Here is a 27,741-nt window from a genome sequence, read left to right as displayed (position 1 = left end):
AAATGAAGAAATAAAAAAAGCTTACTAGAAAATTTGACAGGGCAGCTTGAAAAGACAAAGTAAAATATTATAATGAAATGTGCAAGTGCCTGGAATTAGAAAACAAAAATGGAAGAAGACAGATCTAAAGACAAAAAAAAAAGTAATAATAAGCCTCAACTTGAGATACTGAAAGATCCATTATTGTTATTATTTCTAACAGCTTAATACAGTTTGTTACAAACCTACTCATAAGTGAACATAGGAGCAAGAGAGCTGTTTCAAGAAGGGAAACCCAAAATGCCTCTTTTCCAAGCAGTGATGTCGGTCATTCTTTCTGAAGGCGGGGAGCCCCACAGAAGTGCACACTGATAATGCTGCCTGAATTCTAAGGTTCTTTTGTTGGGTTGGGAGATGCCAGGCTCTCTCTCCTTGTGAGATTTGAAGACTTCTGGTATCTCGTGGGGCCAATAGTCACTACAGTGGGAGCAGCAGGGTTCATAACTGAACTGGAAATAGTTGGCCATGCAGGGTAATTGCATTCAGCTCCCACAGGTTTCGCAGCTCTGACCTTGGATGAGAAGGCTGTGGCAGATGGGGCAGATCTTCATGCTATCACAGTGGGTCTTGCGGATTTGCTGCTCCATATCCAGGATGGCCCGGCTGTGCAGGCTAAACTGCCCTTCTTTCTAAATCAGCCATTTGTTTTGCACAAACTTCTGCAGCACTTGCTCAATTTCCTCCTTTCTTATATTGCCTTTAAATTGATCAATCAGATTAAAAATATTTGTGGAAGTTGCAAAGCCAGATTTGGAGTCAAAACTCAGTTTCAACACCTTTCTAAATGGGTTCACTTCATTCTTTGCAATATCTGAAGTCATTTTGGAAATTGAAGTTGTTACAAGATTCACCAGAGCATAAATGGGTCTCCTATCATCTGCTGTGACTCCTTTCTTTACCTCAATGTATAAGGGTTCCAAGACAGTTATTGTTGTTGAAGCGCAAAATTGGAATCCTGCTGTGGCACTGTGGGCAAAAGCATTGGGCCGCGAAGTTGGTTTGAACCACGAAGTCAGTGGTTCACTCCTTGGAAACCCTATACAGTGTTGCTATGAGTTGGAACTGACTCAAACAACAACAGCATGAGCATAATATTGAATGATACAAAAAAACATCAAAACAAGATGGAACAAGTAGACAGAGTTACTGTATCCAAAATATTTGGTCAATGTTGAACCATTTCAAGAGGTAACATATTATCTAGAACCAGTAATACTGAAGGAAGAAGTCCAAGTTGCTCTGAAAGCACTGAAAAATCCTGCTCCATGATTTGACAGAATACAAACTGAAATCTTTCAGCAAACTGATGAAGCATTGGAGACATTCACTTATCTATGCCAAGAAATTTGGAAGACAGCTATCTGGATTTGGAAGAGATCCATATTTGTGCCTATTCCAAAGAGAGATGACCCAACCGAATGTGGAAATTATTGAACAATATCATTAATACCACATGCAAGTAAATTTTTGCTAAAAATAATTTTTTAAATGGCTACAACAGTACATTGGCAGAAACTGCCAGAAATTCAAGACTATTTACAAGAGGATGTGGAACCAGGGAGATGATTGTTAATGTGACATAAATGTTGGCTGAAAGCAGAGAATACTAGAAAGATGTTTATTAGTGCTTTATTGACTATGCAAAAACTTTTGACTATGGATTATGAATTTTCCCTCTCAATTTTGGATAATGCTCTATTACTATCTCTCTGTCTTAGTTACCTTGTGCTGCTATAATAGAATTATCACAAGTGGATCACTTTTAAAAAACAGAAATTTATTATCAAATATTCCAGAATGTTGTTAAGTCCAAATTCAGACCACAGATTCAGGAAAAATATTGTGTCCATTAGCCCAACATGCCTTGGAGTTCTCCATGTGTCTTGGCATCAATCTTCCTCTGGACCTAGGAGCTTCAGGTTCAAAAGACACACTTGTCTTCTGGCTCTTTTTTGTTGGTAGTAATAAATTCCTCTTTCTTTTCTCACTTCTCTATTCTTTTATATCTTACAAAGGATTTTGCAAGTCTAAAAGAGCTCTAGTAGTGTAGTGGTTCCAAATTGGGCTTCTAATCTCAAGGTCAGCATTCAAAACTACCAGCTGTTCTGCGGGAGAAAGATGAGGCTTTCTGCTCCAGTAGAGATTTACAGCCTCGGAAACCCTGTACAGGGTGGCTATGAGTCAGAACCGACTCCACGGCACATAACAACAACAACCCCTTGGAAATTCCCTTACATAGAATCAGGGTTGGGTCAGATTAAGGGCATTGTTGTTGTTGTTAAGTGCCATCGAGTTAATTCCGACCCATAGCGACCTTGTATAGGGTTTCAGAGGAGCAGCTGGAGAGCTTGAACCGCCAACCTTGCAGTTCAAATGGCTTTGCAGTCTGATTCATTAACCCACAGTACCACACCAGGACTCCTTAATCTTCAGAGATTATCACATCAGATTACATCATGGGGAATCCTCATGTAACAGCCACACTGCATCATTTTATAACTGCCAAACCACTGAGAATCATGACCCATCCAAGTTGACACATATTTTGGGGACACACAATTCAACCTACGTTGTTGTTGTTGTTGTTAAGTGCCATCGAGTCGATTCCGACCCACAGAGATCCTGTGTAGGGTTTCCAAGGAGCAGCTGGTGAGCTTGAACCACCGACCTTGCAGTTCAAACAATTTTGCAGCCTGACGCATTTGCCCACAGTGCCACACCAGGGCTCCAATTCGACCTATGATACCTTCTAAATTCTAGCGTTGGTTACTCTTCATAAATTTAATTCCATTCCCTTTCTTGATCTTTTGTATTAAAACTGATTCTTTTTCTCCAACTTGCAAATTCGTATACTCAAAATTTGTCCACAATATTCTGTAATTTTACAGTGATAATAGTTGCTGTGCATCTATTTTCATATCTTTTAAGAGGCAGTCAGTTGGTCCTCAATTGATAAACAAACTGAAACAGTGAGGATTCTTGGAATTCTTTTATTATTTACCCTTTTCCCTTTACCTTCCACTTTTCACATTCCTATTGTTCAGACATTAGGCCCTCTAGACCAATCCTTTAATTTTATTTTCCTTTTCTCGTTTAATTACTTAGTTACTTTTTACCTCAGTCTGAAATCTTTCCTTGCCTTTATCTTCCATACTTTCGGTAAAGTTATTCATTTTGCTCTGATATTTTAAATTGCCAAAATCTATTTTTGTTTTTAATAATTGTTACACATTTTATTTTGGATACAATATTTCTTGTTTCTCTAAATATATTAATGAACGTTTCTTAAGGTTCCTATTATCTCCTGTTTACAGACGGTTGTTTTTTCTGCTTGTATATATGGTGACCGTCTCTGGTAGCATAGTGGTTACGAATCGGGCTGCTAATCTGGAGGTCAGCATTAGAAACTACCAGCTGTTCTACAGGAGAAAGATGAGACTTTCTGCTCCAGTAAAGATTTACAACCTTGGAAACCCTGTACAGGGTAGCTACGAGTCCAAACTGACTCCACGGCACACAACAACAACAACAACTTTACCTAAATGTATGAAAATCCTTGGCTACCTGCTCATATGTATGGTTTTAACACTATAACAATAATTAGAAGCAGCATTATGTTGGGTAAGCTCTTCACTTCAGGGTGAGTTTGCTGAACCATTTCTTTGTTGAACCTTTGAGTCTTTCCTTGAACTTATCAAAGTCCCCAAAATATCCTACCTGGAGGATCTATTTGATTGCCTTGATGGTTGGAGAGAGGGAAGGACTGACAGATGCAGCATTTAGCATATAAACTTAACAAATTTCTTTTTTATACAACACTTTGAAAACTACTGAACATCTCTACCAATGAATGATAATTCTTCAAGTTAAGTGCATACATTCATTCTTTTTGTTCACTTCAATGATTCATCTTCAGCCAGCACTTAGTCTTTCTTGTTACCTCTTTATAACAACAATCTTTTATTCTTATTGATACTGCTTATATTATTTGAGCCAGCACTACCATGATTTTTAAGTTGATTTTGAATCACAGTGACCCTGCATGTGTCAGAGTAGAGCAATTCTCCATAGGTTTTCAATGGTTGATATTTCAAAAGTATATCTACAGTCTTTGCCTCTAAGGTACCTCTGGGTTAAGCTAAGTCTTCAACCTTTTTGTTAGAGGTCAAGCATGTTTACCATTTGCACAATCTGTTGTTAAGTATTGTTGAGTTAGTACCAATTCATAGTGACCCCATGCACAACAGAATGAAACACTTCCTGGTTTTGTGCCAGCCTCACAATTGTTCTGTTTGAGCTCACTGCTGCTGCTACTGTGTCAATCCATCTCTTTGAGGATCCTTCCCTTTTTCACCAACCCTTCAAGTTACTAAGTATAGCGTCCTTCTCCAGAGGCTGGTCTCTCCTGATAACATGCCCAAAGTATGAGAAATGAAGTCTCACCATACTGACTTTTAAGGAGCAATCTGGCTGTATTTCCAACACAGGTTTGTTTCTTCTAGTAGTCCATGATACTTGTCATTTTCTTCACTAACACAATAACTCAAAGACATCAGTTCTTCTGTGGTCTTCCTTATTTATTGTACAACTTTCAAGTGCATATGTTGTTGTTATTAAGCACTGTCGAGTTGGTTCTGACCCATAGTGACCCTGTATAGGATTTCCAAGGAATGACTGGTAAGTTTGAACCACCAAACTTGCAGTTCAGACTGACTTTACAGTCCAGCATATTATCCCACAGTGAAACACCAGGATTCCACATGCATATGTTGTTTTTGTTAAGTCATCTCGAGTCAGTTCCAACCCATAGTGACCCTGTAGAGGGTTTCCAAGGAACGACTGTTGAGCTTGAACCACCAACCTTGCAGTTCAAACCAACTATGAGGTGATTGAAAATAACACCTTAGTCCTCAAATTGATAGCTTAGCTCTTTAATATTTTAAAAAGTATTGTGCATACATCATTTTATTTCTTGACTGCTACTTCCAAGGGTATTGATTGTGGATCCAGGAAAAATGAAGTTTTTAAGAACTCCAATCTTTTCCCCATTTTCAGGATGTCCCTTATTAAGGATTTTTGTTTTTTTTAATTGAGGTGCAATGTGCAATCCATACTAAAGGCTTAGTCTTGGATCAACACCAGCAATTTTTGGACTTCTGGTGTGGTGCAGTAGGATCAGCACTGGACTGCAAACCACAAGCAAGGTTGCATCATCTTCATATCGCAAGGTATTAATGAGTCTTCCTCCAATCCTGATGCTGTGATCTTTACATAGTCCTGTTTCTCAGATTATTTCCTCAGCACATAAGACATCCTTGATTGAATAACTATAGTGAAAGGATGCAACTTTCTAACTTTAAACCATTCAGTATCCCCTTGTTCTGTGTAAAGGATTGCCTCTTGATCTATATACAGGTTCCTCATGAGCACTTCCAAGTGTTCTGCAATACCCATTCTTTGCAATATTATCTATGGTTTGTCATGATCTACACAGTTGAAATTGAAATATTTCATGAAAGTGAGGTGGCACAGGAGGCACTCACTCATCTCTGCCAGGAAATGGGAAGACAACTATCTGGCCGACTGATTGGAAGAAATATTTGTGCCCATTCCAAAGAAGGGTGACCCAAGAGAATGTGGAAATCTCTTTGATATCCCATGCAAGAAAAGCTTTACTAAAGGTAATACAGAAACAGCTGCAAGCATACATTGACAGAGAACTTCCAGAAGTTCAAACCGGATTCAGAAGAGGCCATGGAATGAGGGATATCATTGCTGATGAGCGATGGATCTTGACTGAAAGAAGAGAATATCAGAAAGATGTTTACCTGTGCTTTATTGACTATGCAAAGGCTTTCAATTGTGTGGATCATGACAAGCTGTGGACAACATTGTGAAGTATGAGTATTTCGGAACACTTAATTGTGCTCATGAGGAATCTGTACCTGGACCAAGAGGCAGTTGTTTGAACAGAACATGGGAACACTGAATGTTTTAAAATTAAGAAAGGTGTGCAACAAGGTTGTATTCTTTCACCATACTTATTCAACCTGTATGCTGAGCAAATAATACGAGAAATTGGGTTGCATGAAGAAAAAGGTGGCATCAGCATTGCAGGAAGACTATTTAACAACCTGCGATATGCAGATGATACAACCTTGCTTGTGGTTCCCAGTCCAGTGCTGATCCTACTGCACCACACCAGAAGTCCTTGCTTGCTGAATGTGAAGAGGACTTAAAACATTGACTGATGAACATCAAAGAGCACAGCCTTCGGTATGGATTACATCTCAATGTAAAGAAAACAAAAATCCTCACCACAGGACCAGTAAACAACATTCTTATCAATGGAGAAAAGATTGAAGTTGTCAATGACTTCATTCTTCCTGGAGCAACCATCAACACTCATAGACGCAGCAGTCAAGAAATTAAATGATATATTGCATTAGGTAAATCTGCTGCACAAGACCGTTTTAAAGTGTTGAAGAGCAAAGTTGTCATCTTGAGGATTACATTTCCATTACAAAGTTATACTGCTGCATTTATAAGTTTCTGAGAGATGGTACAGATGACTTCTAGTACCATTTATCAATCTGCTGAAAACCAAATTTGTAACTTTCCATCCATCTCCTTATCTGGACTTCATTTTATAAATTATTTATTTTTGTTAATAGGATCACTATTCTCTAATTAGCAAGATTTCAAAATTTAAAAAAGCAAGCAAATTGTTATCTTTCAATCCTTTACAACATTGCCATTTTTCTTCATATCCAAATGGTGAATACTTTGTCTCTACAAAATAGCTATTAAATTTACTGTCCACTTTTCCATTCTCATTCCCACTCCTTATTTCTGATTTTCCTTACTGCCCATTAAGACTATTGAAATCATTTGTCTATCTTTAAGCTTTCTATCTTTCCAAACCATTTCTTGCCTATTTGTCAGAAGTATAACTTCAAATCATAGGTTGATTATGTCACTTATATCCATAGATATCAAATAGAAGCAATTTAGTATGTCTTAGGGCACAAGCAGGGTATGTTAGCACGAATCATACATTGTATTACTGTATTGACAGCATTTAAGATATAAAGTTATTTAGAATTTTGTTGCTGTTTTCCTTTCTTATAAGGATTTGGACGATTAAGACAAAATCTACAATCAGGTTGGTGTATGTAATTCCTTTAAGTGTTTTCTTAGCATATAACTTTTAAATGTTAATATTTAAAAATTATCTAAGGACCTTAAATGTTGTTGTTGTTAAGTGCCTTCAAGTCAGTTCCGACACATTGAGACCCTGTATAGGGTTTCCGAGGAGCAACTGATGAGCTTGAACCATTGCCCTTACAGTTGAAACCGACTTTGTAGTCCAGCACATTAATCCACAGTGCCACAAAAAAATTAAGTCATTTTTTATGTCCTTGTATTTTCATTATTCTTTCTTAGTCATTCCACTGTACCATGATTGTACTCTCACCTTCATAAAACCTATAGTATTTCTTTGCTGTTGTTTGTTTATTAATCTACCAGTTTTTATGGTAGGAGTTACTTTGGATTCATCTTCTAAAATTTCTATAAATTTGCTTTTCTCTAGATTGATTTCTGGCATGCATATATACTCAAATGTTGATTATTAAATAATTTATTAGGTCGCCAATGATACTGAGGGAGGAAGTCCAAGGTGCCTTGAAGGAATTGGCAAAGAACAAGGCACCAGGAATTGATGGAATGAAAATTGAAATCTTTCAAGAAAGTGAGGCGGCACAGGAGGCACTCACTCACCTCTGCCAAGAAATTTGGAAGACAACTATCTGATCAACTGATTGGAAGCAGCAGTCAAGAGATCAAACGACATATTGCATTGGGCAAATCTGCTGCACAAGACCTTTTTTAAGTGTTGAAGAGCAAAGATATCAGCTTGAGAAATAAGGTGCGCCTGACCCAAGCCATGGTATTTTCAATAACCTCATATGGATGCGAAAGCTGGACAGTGAATAAGGAAGATCGTAGAAGAATTGATGCCTTTGTGTTGTGGTGTTGGAGGAGAATATTGAAAGTGCCATGGGCTGCCAAAAAAACCAATAGATCCGTTTTGGAAGAAGTGCAGCCAGAGAGCTCCTTGGAGGCCAAGATGGGCAAACTTCATCTCTCATACTTAAGACATATTGTCAGCAGGGACCAGTCACTGGAGAGGGAGATCATGTTTTGTAAGGTGGAGGGTCAGAGAAAAAGAGGACGACCCCCAACGAGATGGATTGACCAAGTGGCAGCATTGATAGATTCAAGAGTGGCAACAGTAGTGTGGTTGGTCCAGGATCAGACAGTGATTCATTCTGCTGTGTATAAGGTCGCTATGGGTTGGTACCGACTCGATGGCACCTAACAACAACAACAACAACAACAACAACAACAACAAACAGTTTTGCATATGACAAATTAAAGGCATAGTGAATTTCATTTTATCCAGTTAATCCTTAAATTACATACTTTATAAAAGGAAACTTAAATTATATTTCATGAAAGATTATTGTTGATTTGCTATCTGTACTATTATTTCATCTATCATTTTATTTAGCAATTATATCCCCATTTTGTTTTTGACCTATAACTCATGCTACAATTTTAATTATTACAAATATTTAAATATGGGAAAATTACAATAGATATAATTAATTATAATACAGTGATTAGTAAATGTCAAAAGTCAAATAATGATTTTAAATAGGCCAACCACAATTTAACTCAATTTAGTATATAAAGTACTCTTGAAAACAACATTTACAAAGGGATTGCAGTATAGCTATGAACACATTTCAGTGGATTCACATGATATACTCTTTATCTAATTGGCAATTGAAAATGCAGTTACAAATATAGGTCCTTGGAGATAGTAGTTTTGGAAACCCATTGCAAAATATAAGCCTTAATTACCTTCTTTGCTAAAAAGGCAATCCAATGTATACTATCATATATATTTTTTCTAGTAAAAAAAGCCTAGAAATAGTTATTTTATTGACCTAAAAGTAGTGGGTGTCCATGAGGGCAGAAAATAATTAATTTTTTTCAAAGGTGTGTTCAGGGAACAGAGAAGAGATTAAATTTGAAACTCCTCTTAAATGGTTCATGGGATGGCATTAATAGCTTGTCCAAAGGGACTTATGCTAATCTACTTTCTTGGCTAACATTAAGGATTTAATGAAAGTGATTTCTGTAATGGGTAGATAAAACAGAGCTTATTCTTGCAATGTTGTTTTATTTTATTTTCAGTAAATACTGTTATAGAAGAAGCTTCTTATTATATTCGGTTCTCTTATGCTGCATTTTCTGAAGCTAACTTAAGAAGCAAATACATCTACTTACAAAGTCATAAGGAATTCAGTTTTTGACTCAGAAAACTCACAAAATCTCCATGCAGAAAAGGGATAGTATTTGGTGTCTACTTTTTTTCTATAGAAGATGTTATAGATCCTTAAGCCTCAGTGTCACACTGTTTTTTGTATGTGGGTGTAAATATAGAATTTCCTTGAAGTTATCTGTACATATCTCCTTCAATTCAGTGAACCTGATCAAGTACTACTCTGATTCTCCTGAGTTCTGTAATAAATCAAGAGCCATTCTATTTATCTCTGGACCATGTAGTGCTTTGCTCTATGATACAATTTCAACATAAACTATTCCCTCATTCTGGATTTTCTGTTGTTGTTAATTATTTTCAGAGTTGATTTTCTAAACAAACAAACAAAACAAAACTTTTTATTGTGAATTAAGTGAATGGTTGCAGATTAGATCATAAGTTTAACATTCATTAGATCACACACTTTGTTTCTTCTCAATGTTTGCAATCCCCTCCATGCAGCAAATTGCCCTGCTTCCTCCCTGAGGTTTCTATTTCCATTCCACCTTCCTTCCCATCCCTTCTCAACTTTGTCATTAGGTAATGTTATCCTTTTGATTTGTCATTTCCAAAAAAAATTTCTCATTTCTAGGTTTCACATTTAGGTCTTTAATCTTCATTGACTTCACTTTTATTTAAGGCATGAAATATGAGTTCTAGTTTGACACTGTGGGTTAATGTGCTGGGCTGCAAAGTCAGTTTTTACTGCAAGGTCAGTGATTCAAGCACACCAGCCACACCTCAGAAACTCTATACACGATTGCTATGGGTTAGAACCAACTTGACGGTACTTAACAACAACAACAAATGGAATCCTGGCGTGCTGTTGTAGGATAAGCACTGGACTGAAAGGGCAGTTTGAACTGCAAAGTCAGTGGTTCAAACTCACCAGCCACTCCTCAGAAACCCTACACAGGGTGGCTATGAGTTGATACTGACTTGACAGTGCTTGATACCATCAACAATACAGTCTTGGTGTGGCACTGTAGATTAAGCACTGGAACGTAAAGTTGATTTTAACCACTAGGTCAGCAGTTCAAATCCACCAGTCAATCCTCAGAACCCCTATACAAGGTCAATATGAGGTGAAACCAACTCGACAATACTTAACAACAATAATAACAGCAGACATTATGAGTCAGAATCAACTCAACAGTACTTCACTACGACAACAATGGCTCATGATCAAGAGTACTTCTACATAATGTTTGTTGGATGTTCAATGCTTCCTTTGAAGTGTTTGTTCATGTTCTTTGTTTATTTTTAAATTGGATTATCTGTCTTCTTGTTGAGATGTTGACCTGTTCTATACATTTTAGAGAGATGCACCTTCTCTGATATGTCATTTCCAAAAAATTGTTCCCATTTCTAGGTTTCATATTTAGGTCTTTAATCTTAATTGAATTCGGTTTCATATTTAGTTATTTAATCTTAATTGAATTCACTTTCATATATGGCATGAAATATGAGTATTGTCTCATTCTTCTGCAAATGAGTTTCCAGTTTTGCCAGCACCATTAGTTAAAGAGAATATCCCACCCTCATATAATGTATTTTGGCCTTTAGTCAAAGATCAATTAGTTGTTGTTGTTAAGTGCCGTTGAGTAGTTTCTGACCCATAGCTATCTTGTATAGTGTTTCCAAGGAGCAGCTGGTAAGCTTGATCCACCGACCTTGCAGTTCAAACTGACTTTGCAGTCAAGCACATTAATCCACAGTGCCACACCAGGACTTCAACTGAGTGTAGGGTGATAAATTTATTTTTGATATCTCAATTCTCTTCCATTCATCTTTGTATCTTTCATTGAACCAGTAGTAGGCTGTTTTGGCTACTGTGGTTGTGTAGCAGGTTTTGAGATGGCAAAGTAAGAGGCCTTCTACTTTGCTTTGCTTTTTTAGTAATGCTTTGGTTATCCAGGGTTGCTTTTCTTTCTGCATAAAGATAATGATTAGTTCTGTTTTGTTTGTTTTTAATCTCTTTTAAAACTGACATTGTAATCTGGATATGGATTGCCTTAGGTAGTGTTACAATTTTCACTATATTAAATATTTTATCCATGTTATATTCTTCCACTTTTAGAGGTGTCTTTTCTTTTCTTGTAAATGTGTTTTTAGTTTTCTTTGCATAGGTTTTGTTGTTTCTCTGCTTAGATTTATTCCTAAGTATTTCATCTTTTGAGTAGCTATTGTAAATGGTATTGTTTTCCTGATTTCCTTTCAAAGTTCTCTTTAATAGTGTAAAGAAATTCAACTGATTATTGTATGTTGATTTTTTTTACCTAGACACCTAAATCTGTTAATGGGTTCCAATAATTTTGTTGCTGAGTCTTTGGGACTTTCTAAGTATAGGATGACATCATCTGCATGTAGAGAAAAATTTACTTCTTTGCCAATAAAGATGCCTTTAATTTTCCTTTCTTGCTATATACCTCTGACAAAGACTTACAGCACAATATTGATCATGATGGGCATCCTTGTCTGGTTTCTGATCACAATTATCTGTATTAGAGCGATGTTGGCTGTTTGCTTTGCATTTGTTTTTATTGCTAAGAGCTGTTGAGACAGTTCCAACTCATAGCAACCCTGAATAGTGTTTCCAAGGAACAGCTGGTTAATTTGAACCACAAACCTTGTGGTTCAAACTGACCTTGAGGTCAAGTGCTTATCCTACGGCACCACACCAGGACTCCTGGTTTTGTACATATGCCTTAATTATATTGAGAACTCTATCATCTACTTCTATTTTGTTGAATGTTTTTTTATTAGGAATGCATGTTGGATTTTGTCAAATGCCTTTTCTGCATCAGTAGATAAGATCATGTGGTTGTTGCTGCTATTAGGCACTATCAAGTCAGTTCCAACTCATAGAAACCTTATGAACAACAGAGTGAAACAATGTCCAGTCCTATACCATCCTCACTTTTTGAAGCTTGAGCCCACTGCTACTGCTACTGTGACAATCCATTTCACTGGGATTCTTCCTCTTTTTTGCTGACCGTCCACTTTACTAAGCATGATGCTATTCTCCAGAGATGGGTACTTTCTGATTTGTCTGAAGTATGAGAGATGATCACCACTCATCTGTCAGTACTGGGTGGCTTTTGTGTTGCCTTGATTCTGAAAGCTATGCTAGTGGTATTTTAAATACCAGCATGATCAACCATCATGCATAGGTTTCAATTGAGCATCCACACTAAGACAGATTAGGAAGGAGGGACAAACTATTTCTGAATATTTAGTCACTGAAAACCTTTTGAATAACAGAGGAACACTACCAGATAGCACAAGAATATTGAATATTTAAACATGATGAAAAACAACAGAATATTATATATTGCCAGAAAATTGAGCCACACAGATTGAAAGGCACTCAAAACACTACTGGAGAAGAACTGCCTCTGAAAAGTAGAGATAACTGTGATAATGTGAATGGAGAAAAGCTTTCAGATCTTCATTTGCTGATGTGACACAAGTCAAAATGAGGAGAAACAGCTATAAACATTCATTAATAATTGGAACATGTAATATGCAAAGTATGAATCTAAAAATTTGGAAGTTGTAAAAACTGATATGGAATACAAAATACCAGTATTCTAGGAATTAGTGAGCTGAAATGGACCATTATTGATAATTTTTAATATGACAATCACATGGTTTACTATGATGGAATGAAAAATTGAAAATGAATGGCATTGCATTCATCATCAAAAAGAACAACTCAAGATATATCTTGAAGTGCAATGCTGTCTGTGATAGGATAATATCCATACAGCTAAAAGTAAGACCAGTTAATACAACTACTATTCAAATTTAAGCACCAACCACTTAAGCCAGTATGATGAAATTGAAAAATTCTACCAACTTCTTCAGTCTGAAATTGATCAAACATGCAATCAAGATGTATTGATAATTATTGTGATTGTAATGCAAAAGTGGAAAAAACAAGGAAGGATGGGTAGTTGGAAATTTTGGACTTGGTGATAGAAATAATGCTGGAGACCCCATGAAAGAATTTTGAAAAATCAATGACTAGTTCATTGCAAATACCTTTTTAAGCAGCATAAATGTGGCTATACACATGGACCCCACTAGATGGAACATAAATAAATATGACTACATTTGTGGAAGGAGACAGTGGAAAAGCTCCATACCATCAGCAAAAACAAAGCCAGGGGCAGCAGTGGAACAGACTATCAATTGTTCTTATGCAAATTCAGCTGAAACTTAAGAAAATTAAAACAAGTCCACCAGAGCCAAAATATGACCTTGAATATATCCCACCAGAATTTAGAGATCACATCAAGAACCGATTTGATGCATTAGAAACTTAATAATAAAACTGAAGACTAGAAAAGTTATGAGATGACATCAAGAACATCACCCAGGAAGACGGCAAAAGGTCATTAAGAAGACAAAAAGAAATTTTTTAAAGACCAAAATGTATGTCTAAAGAGACTCTCAAACTTGCTCTCCAGTATAGAGCTGTTTAAGGAAAGAGAAGAAATGAGGAGTTAAAAGAGCTGGACAGAAAAAAGACAGCTCAATAAGACAAAGTCAAGCATTATAATGAAATTTGCAGAGACCTGGAATTAGAACAACAAAAGTGAAGAACACACTCAGCATTTCTTAAGCTGAAAGAACTGAAGAAAATTCAAGCCTCGGCTTACAATATTGAAGGATTCTATGAGCAAATATTGAGTGATGCGAGAGCATCAAAAGAAGATGAAAGGAAAACTCAAAGACACTGTATCAAAAATAAATGATTGATGTTCAACCATTTCAAGTGGTAGTATAAGATCAAGAGCCAATGGCACTGAAGAAAGGAGTACAAGGTGTAGTGAAAGTTTTGGCAAAACACAAACCTCCAGTAGTTCATGGAATACATATTGAAATCTTTCAATAAATTAATGCAGCACTGGAGACACTAACTCATCTTTGTTGGAAAATTTGGAAGACAGCTAGCTACCTTGCAAAATGATGGGAAGAAATCCATATTTGCACTGATTCCAAAGAAAGGTGACCAAGTGAAATGTGCAAATCACTGGACAATATCATATATATCACATGCAATAAAATTTTGCTGAAGATCATTCAAAAATGGGAACTGCCAGAGGTTTAATCTGGATTCAAACTAAGGTGTCATATGAAGGATATCAATGCTGGCATCAGATGGTTCTTGACTGAAAGCAGAAAATACCAGAAAGATGTTACCCATGCTTTACTGACTATGCAAATGCTCTCAACTGTGTGGGTCATGACACGCTTTTGATAACATTGTTAACAAAGTGTATTCTATAACACATTATTATGCTCATGAGAACCTGTACATAGAGCAAGAGGCAGTTTTTCACAAAGAACTAGGGGGCATTGAATGGTTTAAAATCAGAGAAGCTGTGCACCAGGGTTGTGTTCTTTCACCATACTTATTTAACCTGTATGCTGAACAAGTAATCTGAGAAGTTGGATTATATGAAAAAACATGTGGCATCAGGATTGAATGAAGACTCATTAACAACCTGCAATATACAAATGTACAACCTTACTTGCTGAAACAAAAAAGATTTAAAATACCTGCTTATGAAGATCAAAGACCACATTTCTCAGTGTGGGTTTCACCTCAATATAAATAAAACAAAAATCCTCTCTACTGGACCAATGGATAACATCATGGTAAATAGGGAAAAGATTGAAGTTGTCAAATATTTCATTTTTCTTTTATTAACTATCAACACTAATGGAAGCAGTGCTCAAGAAAGTAAATGACATTTGACATTAGTAAATCTTCTTCACAAGACTTCTTTAATATATTCAAAACAATGAAACCAATTTGAGGACTAAGGTGTGCTTCACCCAAGCCATTATCGTTTCTGTAGTTTTGATATGCATGTGGAATTTGGATAATGAATAAGGAAGGCTGTAGAAGAAGAGGTTCATTTGATTTATGATGGTTGAGAAGAATGTTAAAAGTACCATGGACTGCCAGAAGAACAAATAAATTTGGGTTGGGAGATGTACCTCCAGAATGTTCCTTAGAAGCAAGGATTTTGGTCTCTCATACTTCAGACATATTATCAGAAGGTATTATCTCTGGAGAAGGACATCATGTTTGTTCAAGTGGAGGATCAGTGAAAAAGAGGAATTCCCTGGACACTGTGAATTGGCACAGTGATAGCAGCAATGTGCTCAATGGTATCAACCATTGTGAGCATGGTGCAGGACTGGGCAGTGTTTTATTCTGTTATGCATAGAGTCACAATGAGTTACAACTGACTCAATGGCATATAACAACAACTGTTATTGTAGAATTGTCTATTTCTTTCTCCCAATCCATTGAATGTACCTAAATAGCTTTCTTTTGAATTGTTTCTCAGGTTTCCATTACCTTTTCTTCCTTGGAAATATTTTCTTAGTCACTTGCTTGAACTACACTCTCTTGTTTCTTAATATGAACTGAAATTACCTGCTGTCTCTTTATTTTGTGGTGTCATTGTGTTTGTATTTAACTGATGATTGTTTGTTAGTGCATTCCTACACTACCACCAATTGTCTCTTGATGGGTGTGATTACAGAATAGGTTTTTTGTGTGACATTCATTCAGTTTATTTTTACAGTGAGTTTGCCTGGTGTTTGACTTCTGTCGATTCTATATCATGTGGTGTGGGAGAAGGCACTGGCTCTTGTCTTGTGGGTTGGAGCTACAGGGGGCATGTCTGTTTCTAGGCTGTATGGGCATTGCTTCTGTCTCCTGTATGGTGAGGTCAGAAGAGAAAACACACACACACCCTAACAAGAAAATAAGACAGACAAGCAAACAAAAGTGAAAAAAAAAAAAAAAATGAATAAAAAAGAAAAAAATTTCAACAACTAGATAAAACTAATATAATAACATAAAGAATATGGTATGAAAAGATAAAAGAAGGACAGGAAAATAGAACTATATAAGGTGAAAATGAGAAGAAGACAAAGAAACCACTAGATTGAATACAACCAGGAAGGAGGAATCTGAAATGAGAAACAGACTCAAAAGTAGTAAAGACAAATCAAAAATGGAAAAATATAAATGAAAGAAAAGAAGGAAAAAAGAAAGCAGAAATATAGAGGATTAAAAAAGCAAGGGAAGAGAGGGGAAGAAGGAGAATAAAGAATAAACGAATGCAGCAAAGGGGAAAACAAAAAGAAAAAAAAGACGAAACAAACAAAAAACAGTGCAAATTCTGAATCCAAAATGGAAAGTCTCTGGGGTCTCCTATAAGCCAAGGAGCACATGAGGTGGATGGGAGAAGGATGACATTATGAAAGACCATAGCCTTCAGTATAGATTGTATCTCAATGTGAAAAAAAAAAAAAAAAGAAAGATGGAGTTCCTATAGATCTACATGTTGTCTAGGTTCAGGGCACACATCTAGACATAGTTCAAGAGACTCTTAAAGTTCTGTGTCAGAACAGAGTTCTTCTAGAATGGCCAGCCAAAAGGGCTCCTGCTAGTCCAAGACTGGTCTGATGTGTATTCAAGCTATATCTGCAGAAGAGCCCACCCATAGGTACCAAGGTGGCATACTCAGCACCACTTTCACTCTGGATGGCTCAAAACCTTGTGGCTCTGAACTACCAGAGAGCTGGGGAGCACTGAGGATGAATGAGTATGGGAACTGGCCACATCTCCAGTCACCAGGGTAAGTAAAAAACACAAAAAAATCATACCTTTCCTGTTACCAATAACCTGAATGAACCTTGGCAACCAGGCCACCATCTGTCTCCAAAGCTATTTTAAAACAGCCATACTAAATTTGCCTAGCATACTATTCATATGTTTGTCTCTTTCCTTTGCCGTCCCTTCTCAGCTCTTTCTAGCAATTATTCAATCCACTTTTATAATCTTTACTCTGAAGTGCAGGATTCTAGGATTCTCATGTGTGTCAATTTCATTTAGTCTCCTTTGGAGGGTCTATGTGTAGCAGGTCTACCTAATCGGCCATCTTGCTGGATGTCAGCAACTTGGTGCATAAATGTGAATAATAGCTGTATTAACTGGCTTACTTTGTAAGAATATGAATATCATCCTATCACAGGTAGCATTGTACTTTGAGACAGATCTTGAAATAATCTTTTTGAAGATGAACACAACATTCCTCTTCATTTTGTCATTCCTGGCATAATTAACTGATTATCCAATTCAAAAATGGCCAATGCTAGATCAGTAGTTAGAAATATTTTCAACTCCAGAAAAGATATTGGAGATCACATGATAGAATTCTGCAAAACCAATGATTTTCTCATTTCAAATTCATTGTTTAAATAGCACAATAGATGACTATACACATGGACTCACCAGATGGAATATACAGAACTCAAACTGAACAACATCTGTGGAAAGAGACAGCGGAAAAGCTTCATATCATCAGCAAAAACAAGGTCAGTGACATATTGTGGAACAGACCATCAATTGTTCACATGGAATTTCAGACTGAAGCTGAAGAAAATTAAAGCAAGTCCAAGAGAGCCAGAATATGACCTTGTATACATCCCACCTGAATTTAGAGATCATCTGAAAAACAAATTTGATACATTAAACACTAAAGACCGAAGACCAGAAGAGTTGTGGGATGACATCAAGAACATCATACATGAAGAAAGCAAAAAGCCATTAAGAAGACAAGAAAGAAGGAAAAGACCAAATGAATGTCATAAGATACTCTGAAACTTGCTCTCCAGGATAGAGATGCTAAAGCAAATGGAAGAAATGAGGAGGTACAAGAGCTGAACAGAAAATTTCAAAGGTCAGCTCGAGAAGACAAAGTCAAATATTACAATGAAATGTGCAAAGACTTGGAGTTAGTAAACCAAAAGGGAAGAACACACTCAGCATTTCTCAAGCTGAGGGAACTGAAGAAAAAAAATTCAAGCTCTGAATTTCATTATTGAAGGATTCTCTGGGCAAATTGTTGAATTATGCAGAAAGCATCAAAAGAAAATGGAAGGAATAGACAGCATCATTTTACCAAAAGGAAATGGTCAATGTTCAACCATTTCAAGAGGTAGCATATGATCAAGAGCCAATGATACTGAAGGATGAAATCCAAGGTGCATTGAAGGCATTGGCAAAAAACAAAGCACCAGGAATTGATGGCATACAAATTGAAATCTTTCAACAAAGTGAGGTGGCACTGGAGACACACATTTATGGAAGAAATTTGGAAGACAAATATCTGGCCAACTGATTGTGCCCGTTCCAAAGAGAGGTGACCCAATGGATTTCAGAACTCATCAGACAATATCTTTGATAACCATGCGAGTAAAATTTTACTAAAGATAAAACAGGAACAGCTACAAACATATATTGACAGATAATTTCCAGAGGTACAAGCCGGATTTAGAGGAGGATGTGGAATGAGGGATATCATTGCTGACATCAGATGGATCTTGGATGCAAGCAGAGAACACCAGAAAGCTGTTTACCTTTGCTTTATTGACTACCAGAGGCCTTAGAATGTGTGAATCGTGACAAGGTATGGACAACATTGCTAAGCATGAATATTCTGGAACACAATTGTGCTCATGAGGAACCTGTACATTGACCAAGAGACAGTTGTTTAAATAGATCATGGGAATGCTAATGGTTTAAAATCAGGAAAGGTGTGTGACAAAATTGTATTCTTTCACCATACTTATTCAACCTGTGTGCTGAGCAAATAATCCGAGAAACTGGGTTGCATGAAGAAAAATGTGGCATCAGCATTGGAGGAAGATTCGTTAACAATCTACAATATGTAGATGATACAACCTTGCTTGCTGAAAGTGAAGAAAACTTAAAATACTTACTGATGAAAATCAAAGAGCATGGCCTTTGATATGGACTGAATCTCAATGTAAAGAAAACAAAAATCCTCACCACTGGACCAATAAACAACCTCCACATAAATGGAGAAAAGATTGATTTTTTTCTCAACCTCATTTTTCTTGGATCAACCATCAATATTCATGGAAGCAGCAGCCAAGAAATCAAATGATGTATTGCATTAGACAAATCAACTGCACAAGACCATTTTAAACTGTCCAAGAGCAAAGATGTCAGCTTGATGACTAAGGGACACGTGACCCAAGCCATGGTATTTTCAATAACCTCGTATGCATAGGAAAGCTGGATAGTGAATAAGGAAGACCTTAGAAGAGTTGATGCATTTTAGTTATGGTGTTGGAGGAGAATATTGAAAGTGCCATGGGCTGCCAAAAGAACCAACAGATCTTTGTTGGACGAAGTACAGACAGAGTGCCCCTTGGAAGTAAGGGTAACTAGACTTCATCTCTCATACTTCGGGCATATTGTCAGGAGTTATCAATCACTGGAGAGGGATATCATGTTTGGTAAGGTGGAGGGTCAGACAAAAAGAGGAAGACCCCCAGTGAGATGGAGTGGCAAAGTGGCAGCATCAAAGGGCTCAAGCATAGCAATAATTATGAGATTGGCCCAGGACCGGGCAGTGTTTCATTCTGTTGTACATACAGTCGCTATGAGTCAGTACTGACTCCATGGCACCAAACAACAAGTTAATTTCAGCTTCCTAATGTCAAGGATATCAGTCTTTATGCATTCCATTTCATTTGTGGCAACTTCCAGTTTTCCTAGAATCATGTTTGTACTTTCTATGTTCTGATTTTTAACGGATATATATTTGCAGTTGTTTTTCTTATTTTGAGTTGTGCCCCATCAGCAAATGAAGGTCTCAAAAGCTTTGTTCCATCCATATCTTTAAGGTCAACTACCTTGAGGAAGCAACTTCTTCCTAGTTGTATTATGAGTACCTTCCAACCTGAGGGATTCATCTTCCAGTACTATATCAGACAATATTCTGGTGTTATTAATAAGGTTTTCCATGACTAACCATTCAGAAGTGATCTGCTTCTCCTTATTCTTAGCCTGTCTTAATCTAGAAACTCAGCTGAAATCTGTCTACAATGGGCTAACCTCCTGTGAGTTAATGTAAGAGTGGCATGGTTTCCAGTATCACAGCAACACTAAGCCACCACATCATGACAAACTGACTGACAAATATAAACCAATTATGGAAGCAGAAAGCCTCATCATTTTCCTACAAAGTATTTGAATTGTAGACCTTATGCTCATGTTTATTGCACAGCACCACCAGAGCCTCTTTCTTGTACTATTAAATCTAAACCAAACCCACTGCCATCAAATCGATTCTGAATCATAATGACCCTATAGGAATTCAGCTGCTGCTTTGATTTTCTGAGATTATAAAACTGTATGGGAACAGAGAACCTCATATTTCTCAGCAGAGCAGGTGATGGGTTTGAACTGTAGATCTTGCTATTACCACCCCAAATGCTTATATCACAGTGCTACCAGGGCTCCTTTTCTGGTAGTGAAATAAGGCTAAATTAGAACCAACCATATGCACTTGTTACAACTTTCCTAAAATTCAACTTAAAGACACATTTAAGAATGGATCTCTTGTGATACAATAGTAAATAATTGTTATCATGACTAATTGTGAGGGTTGGAAATGTAAAGGTAGACATTTTGTAGTAAGGAGGGGAGTGATTAAATTTTCAGTCTAGGAGTGGCGGTCCCTGGGACCATCAAGGGAGAAGAGCAGAGAGTGGGACCCTACCCAGAGAAACAGTGATGCCTGAGATGGAGGCAGAGACAGCAGCTGGGGACGTTAGACCCAGAGAGGGAGAGGGGCTGTGTGCTGACGACCGGGGAGCAGGCTTGTAGTGTATACCCTTTGGTTGATTGATGATGCATGGAGGGGATTGTAAACATGGCAATGAAATGATATACAATAGGATGAATGTAAAACTAATGTTCTCCCATGTAAACTATCACATAATTCATAATAAAACATCTAAAAAAAAAGAATGGATCTTTCATAATTCTTGAACTACCTATAGTCACCTTCTAAAATTAAACTCACTGTCATTGAGTTGATTCCAATTCAATACAACCCTGTATAGTGTTTCTAAGCCTGTAAATGTTTAAGGGAACAGAAAGGCTAATCTTTATCCCATGGAGCAGCTGGTGGGTTTGAACTGACAACTTTGTGGTTAGTAGTCTGTTGCTTATCCCTTAGCATCTATAAGGACTCCTTATAGTCATATATCTTAGTAGATATCATTTTTTAAAAGTGGGTGAAGGTACATATGAGATTAATTAAAGAAACAAAAGTAGAGTAAACTAAATTGGCAAATACCCTTCCTCAGTTTTTCTTATATTTCAATTTAAAATATCATATCTTAAACTAAACAGTACCTTAATGTTTTTACTATTCCTTCCCAGGTAACTAGTACTACTCTCTTTCTACCTAGTCACAACTCTTCTGCCCTTGGCTTTTTCTGAGGCTAAGGGGTAGACATATCTGCTGTGAGCAAATACCATCATGTTTTCTCTATAACATAAATTCCCATGTCAACCAAACAGAAAGGGGAAACATGAGAAGTCAGGGATATTAAATTTCTCCTAGACTCAACACCTGGTTCTCATTTGACTCACTCTCTGGGTCTTATTAAGCCCACCCTGTTCTCCTTTACACACACAGTTTCTTTACATGCTGGGCACATGAAATCCTAAGGTCTAGTACTTTTTTACATTACTGAACAACAATCTTAGCAGGTTAAGAAAGCATTTTAGATGTTACTTCCTTCTGTCTTTTTTATGCTTTCGGCCTCTTCAGCAGAGATTATCAGTTCCAGTGAGATGAAGACACCTGTCCACCAGAATGAGACTGAAATTACAAATCTATTTCATATGGGTCACCAAACTGATATTAAAACATATTAGCTCTTATTTATTATCAGCTTAGATCAAATTCAAACTGGAGACTCAAAGCTAAAAGGTTTAACCTCCAGCCCCATAACCCTGGGTCACTCACAATCTGTCTCTAGGGCACTTTAATTAAGGGCAGAGTGAAAAGATTATAAATTCCAGAGTTCCCAGGCACCTTCCCTTATGGATACTCAATCCACTGACAGTTAAGAAAGCTTTCCAGTACATGTGTGTATTAATATGATTGTACACATTCAAAACAAATTGAGTGCAGACACGAGGAGGCAATTATCTTGAAAACTCACACTAAAATACAAGTATTTCAACTGAAGTTTGGGAATTTACCTTTTCCAGATTGGAGAAATGTGCCAGATAATATCCCTTCATTACATTTATTTTTGCATGCACTGGTTCAAAATGTACAAAGTTCAGTTTATTATCCACAGCATGAAAACCCAGTCATCCAATGCTGAAAGAAAGAAAGAAGAAGAAATAGTTATGTGACCAGCTTCATCTAATTCAGCAATTAACCCAAATCCAAAACTGCCTTATGGTTTAAATATGTTGTTGCTGTTAAGTGCCGTCGAATTGGTTCCAAACCAAAGTAACCCTGTATAGGGTTTCTGAGGAGCAGCCGATGAGCTTGAACTACCAACCTTGCAGTTCAAATGGCTTTGCAGTCTGGCACATTAACCCACAGCACCACACCAAGACTCTGGGGTTCAAATAGTAAGAACTACTATGTTGTTGTTGTTGTTAAGTGCCGTCGAGTCGGTTCCGACCCATAGCGACCCTGTACAGGGTTTCCGAGGGTGTAAATCTTTACGGGAGTAGAAAGCCTCATCTTTCTCCCGCGGAGCGGCTGGTAGTTTCGAACCGCTGACCTTAAGGCTCGCAGCCCGATTCGTAACCACTACGCTACCAGAGCTCCTATAGAGCTACTATAGACTGGGGGAAATGGACAAAATGCACTAACTTCACTGGTTTTCAATCTATTTGTTTTTTATTGTGGCAACTATAGGATAAGCCCTGGATTGATAATCACAATGTTGGTAGTTCCATTTCACCACCTGCTCTTCGGGAACCCTACATTGGAGAGCTATGAGTTATAACTGATTAAATTGCATTTAACAACTACAATGACTCTTAATATTAAAGATAGTTGTAGAGCAACCAAATATCCTTTCTGAGCTATGTACTATAGACACCAGAAAGCTCAAAAAACAATAGGGAAGCAATTCAATTGCTAACAAAACATTTCCCCTTGCTGTTTAAATCTAACATACTATTATTGATTACTAAACACAATCCAGGTAACTCAAAGATTAGAGGCTATTCATCTGAGTCTGCGTTTAAGGTACAGACACTACTGACCACAGGATAGGGTATTGGCAGATTTTCCCAAATGGCTTAAAAGAAAATTTTCTAAAATTAAAAAAATACAAAACACAAGTATGTTCACAAGTTTCCAACCCCAAGGAAGCATCACCAATGTGCCATATGTTGTCATGTACTTTCCATTATAGACCCATATCTCTATTAGCCCTAATATTGTCAACCAAGACACTCATACTAGAACCAGATTAAGTGCTCCATTGAGCAAAATGGGGCCTCATGTTCTATATATTCCCTTCAGCCACTTTACATAACAAATTCACTCCCGAGTCTCAGGCTGATTCAGGACATTACTCGTAACAGAACTGATGACCTATTTCTTTTGGCTATTTTCACAGTATTTGTGGATTTATTTTACACTGGCAGGATCTGATAGAATCAGATAGCTCTATAGAACATAACCTGATAATACCTTCAGAAGCTACTTCTGGCAACAGGCATTTGAAATAAATGTATTCATATTTACTGAGTACATTTAATTCAAATTTCAAAGAATTTGGAAGACAACTATCTGGCCGACTGATTGGAAGAGATCCATATTTGTGTCCATTCAAAAGAGGGGTGACCCAACGGAATTCAGAAATCATCAGACAATAGCTTTGATATCCCATGTGAGTAAAGTGTTACTAAAAGTAATACAGGAACAGCTCATTGACAGAAAACTTCCAGAGGTTCAAGCTGCATTCAGAAGAGGACATGGAATGAGGGATATCATTGCTGATGTCCGATGGATCTTGGATGAAAGCAGAGAATATCAGAATGGTGTTTACCTGTGCTTTATTGACTACACAAAGGTTTTCAATTGTGTGAATCACACCATGGACAACATTGTGAAGTATGAGTATTCCAGAACACTTAATTGTGCTTGTGAGGAATCTGTTGTTGTTGTTGTTGTTGTTAAGTGCCATGGAGTCGGTTCCGACTCATAGCGACCCTGTACAGGGTTTCCAAGGCTGTAAATCTTTACAGGAGCAGATCGCCTCATCTTTCTCCTGCGGAACCACTGGTAGTTTCGAACTGCTGACCTTGCGGCTCACAGCCCGATTCGTAACCACTACGCTACCAGAGCTCCTTTGGTCCAAAATGCAGTTGTTTGAAGAGCACATGGGAACACTGAACAGTTTAAAATTAAGAAAGGTGTGAGACAGGGTTGTATTCTTTCATCATACTTATTCAACCCATTTGCTGAACAAATAATCCAAGAAGCTGGGTTTTATGAAGAAAAACATGGCATCAGGATTGAAGGAAGACTCATTAACAACCTGCGATATGCAGATGATACAACCTTGCTTGCTTAAAGTGAAGAGGACTTAAAACATTTACTGATGAACATCAAAGAGCACGGCCTTCAGTATGGATTACATCTCAATATAAAGAAAACAAAAATCCTCACCACTGGACCAGTAAACAACATTTTTATCAATGGAGAAAAAATTGAAGTTGTCAAGGACTTCATTCTTCTTGAAACAACCACCGAGTCTCATGACAGCAGCAGTCACGAAATCAAACAACTTATTGCATTAGGCAAATCTGCTGCACAAGACCTTTTTAAAGTGTTGTAGAGCAAAGATGTCAGTTTGAGGACTAAAGTGAGCCTGACCAAGCCATGATATTTCCAATCACCTCATATGCATGTGAAAGCTGGACAGTGAATAAGGAAGATCGTAGAAGAATTAATGCTTTTGAGTTATGGTGTTGGAGGAGAATACTGAAAGTGCCATGGGCTGCCAAAAGAACCAACAGATCTGTGTTGGAAGAAGGGCAGCCAGAATGTTCCTTGGAGGCCAGGATGGCCAAACTTCATATCTCTTACTTCGGACATATTTTCAGGAGGGACCAGGCTCTGGAGAAGGATATCACGTTTGGTAGGGTGGAGGGTCAGATAAAAGAGGAAGACCCCCAGTGAGATGGATTGGCAAAATGACAGCATCAATGGGCTCAAGCATGGTAGTGAGGTTGTGAGGTTGGCCCAGGATCGGGCAGTGTTTCGTTCTGCTGTGCATAAGGTTGCTATGAGTTGGTACTGACTCGATGGCACCTAACAAAAACAACAACATATTTTCTGAACACCATGTAGCTCATACTGCACATGTTAGACTATTTCACACAGTATTTAATTTCATCTTCACAGAAATTTTATAAAGGCAGTATTATTATTTCTATTGTATTGATAAAGAAATGTGGGTTATTTGCTAACCATATTAATTCTTCAGTGTTAAAAACAAAAATCATGCAACTCAATAGAGAGGGAAAATAACAGGTGGGGGTGTTAATTTTACATATCAGAAAATTTAGATAATACAGAAGCAATTTTTTTTCTTATTTCTTTAAATAGGCATTGTTAGATTGTATTCTACGGAAGAGGTATGAATATGCATTAGAAAATGTCATATTTTGAATTCCATTCTCAAAACTGAGAATTTTCTCAGTAACTCCCTGACTAAAAAAAAATAAACAAATTCCTCACTTTTTAGCAGGGCAATATCTGGCTTGAAATGTCTCCAAAAGATGACTGCTAATTTGATCTATGAATTCCACCTTCTTTTCTAGTATCATCTCTCATTGCTTCCATAGAACTCCAGCTCTCCAGCTAAACTGAATTCCTGGCTATTTGCCCAAACATGCATTCTCCTTTTCCACATTTTTCCTTGACTCATGCTGCTGCCCTTTTTGTTCTCCTCAATATATTTAAATCCTTCTATACATTAAGCCTGTCTGATAGGCATCTCTTGTTAGATAAGCAATCTTTTGCTGATTACATAGACTGTTGGGTTCAGTTGTTTCTATGCCAAGTAGATCTCGGTGGCTTTTGCAGTTTTGTGTTTTGCCATAGAGTACTGTGAATGTTTACCTTTTCTCCATTATCACATAAGAAATCTTAAGGAGCAGGTGGCATTTATGCTCATCTTTTATGCACTGTCCCTACCTCAAGACCTAATACAATGCCTTACACATAGTCATTCCTCTATAAATATTTGCTAAATTGAATTTAAGTTTGAAGTAAGTAGCATGGATTCTCTTGGGTGGAAAACTCACATTGCAGCCAACATGCTTGCATTGCTCAGTATCACTGCACCAATAGAGCAAGGCATATGCTGCAATTTTTTTACCTAAATGGTAAGAGCTCACAAAGAAAGGATTTTCATAAAAGGTTATCTACAACCAATAGTATGAAGAGAAATAGGCAGATGCTATAGAATCTTTCTAGTTTATTCTAACCTTCCAGTGTCAATTCATGTGTCTCGTTAGTATGTCTGTGAGAATTCAGTGTTAGATTCAAAATAAAGCTAATTTGCATTGGCATAGTGACTTAACTCACTGGTGTATTATTACTATGTAAGCAGGTGTACATGCAACTACAAATAAATGCTTGCTGATGGAATCCCAGCAGGGCTTCTGATGAGTTTTCATTTTGTTGAACCTTACCCAGGAAATTACTGTGTAAAAAGCTTTGCTATTAGTTGTTTGCCTGAAATATCGTTTAGCTACACCTGGCCAAACCCATGGCAATTATACTAACTATACAAAGAGGACATTCCAAAAATCTCATCAGCTTTTTATATTCCTCTCAAATTTATTACTGAAGCAATAAAAATGTACAAACATGTCCACTTAAATTCCAAAGTGCACACATTAAGACAAACTTAATATTTAAAAAGTCAACAAAACTTATAAAAATGGGATTAAAAAATCAATTATTTCTTAAAATGGAATCCACACTATAAGTTATCAGCTCCAGACACCAGGCTGACATTTTTCAATAGCCATAAGCAATATACATATAATGTAAAGTTTTCTATATACTACAGACAAGTAATAGTGAATTTTGTTATACAGGTTTAAATGCATCTCTAGGTTTGGGGTCTAACAATATTAGAGTTACAAAGAATGTTTGATGTTGTTGTTGTTGTCAGGTGCCATCGAGTTGGAACCAACTCATAGCACAGCAGGACAAAACAATGTCCGATCCTGGGCCAACCTCACTACCGCTGCCACACTTGACACCATCAATGATGCCACCTGGCTGATCGATCTCGTTGGGGGTCTTCCTCTTTTTCTCTGACCCTCTACCCTACCCAGCATGACATCCTTCTCCAGCGACTGTTCTCTCCGGACAATGTGTCCAAAG

The 27,741-nt window shown here is 37.2% G+C and overlaps 1 pseudogene; it reads right to left on the bottom strand.

Annotated features, from left to right (window-relative positions):
- Positions 1-260: 260 nt before the first annotated feature.
- The window catches only part of LOC102838095, a 35,304-nt pseudogene continuing 7,823 nt past the window's right edge, over positions 261-27,741 (bottom strand).

Source organism: Chrysochloris asiatica, unplaced genomic scaffold (assembly GCF_000296735.1).
Source record: "Chrysochloris asiatica unplaced genomic scaffold, ChrAsi1.0 scaffold00091, whole genome shotgun sequence".
Taxonomy (NCBI): domain Eukaryota; kingdom Metazoa; phylum Chordata; class Mammalia; order Afrosoricida; family Chrysochloridae; genus Chrysochloris; species Chrysochloris asiatica.
This window is presented reverse-complemented; position numbering and strand designations above follow the sequence as displayed.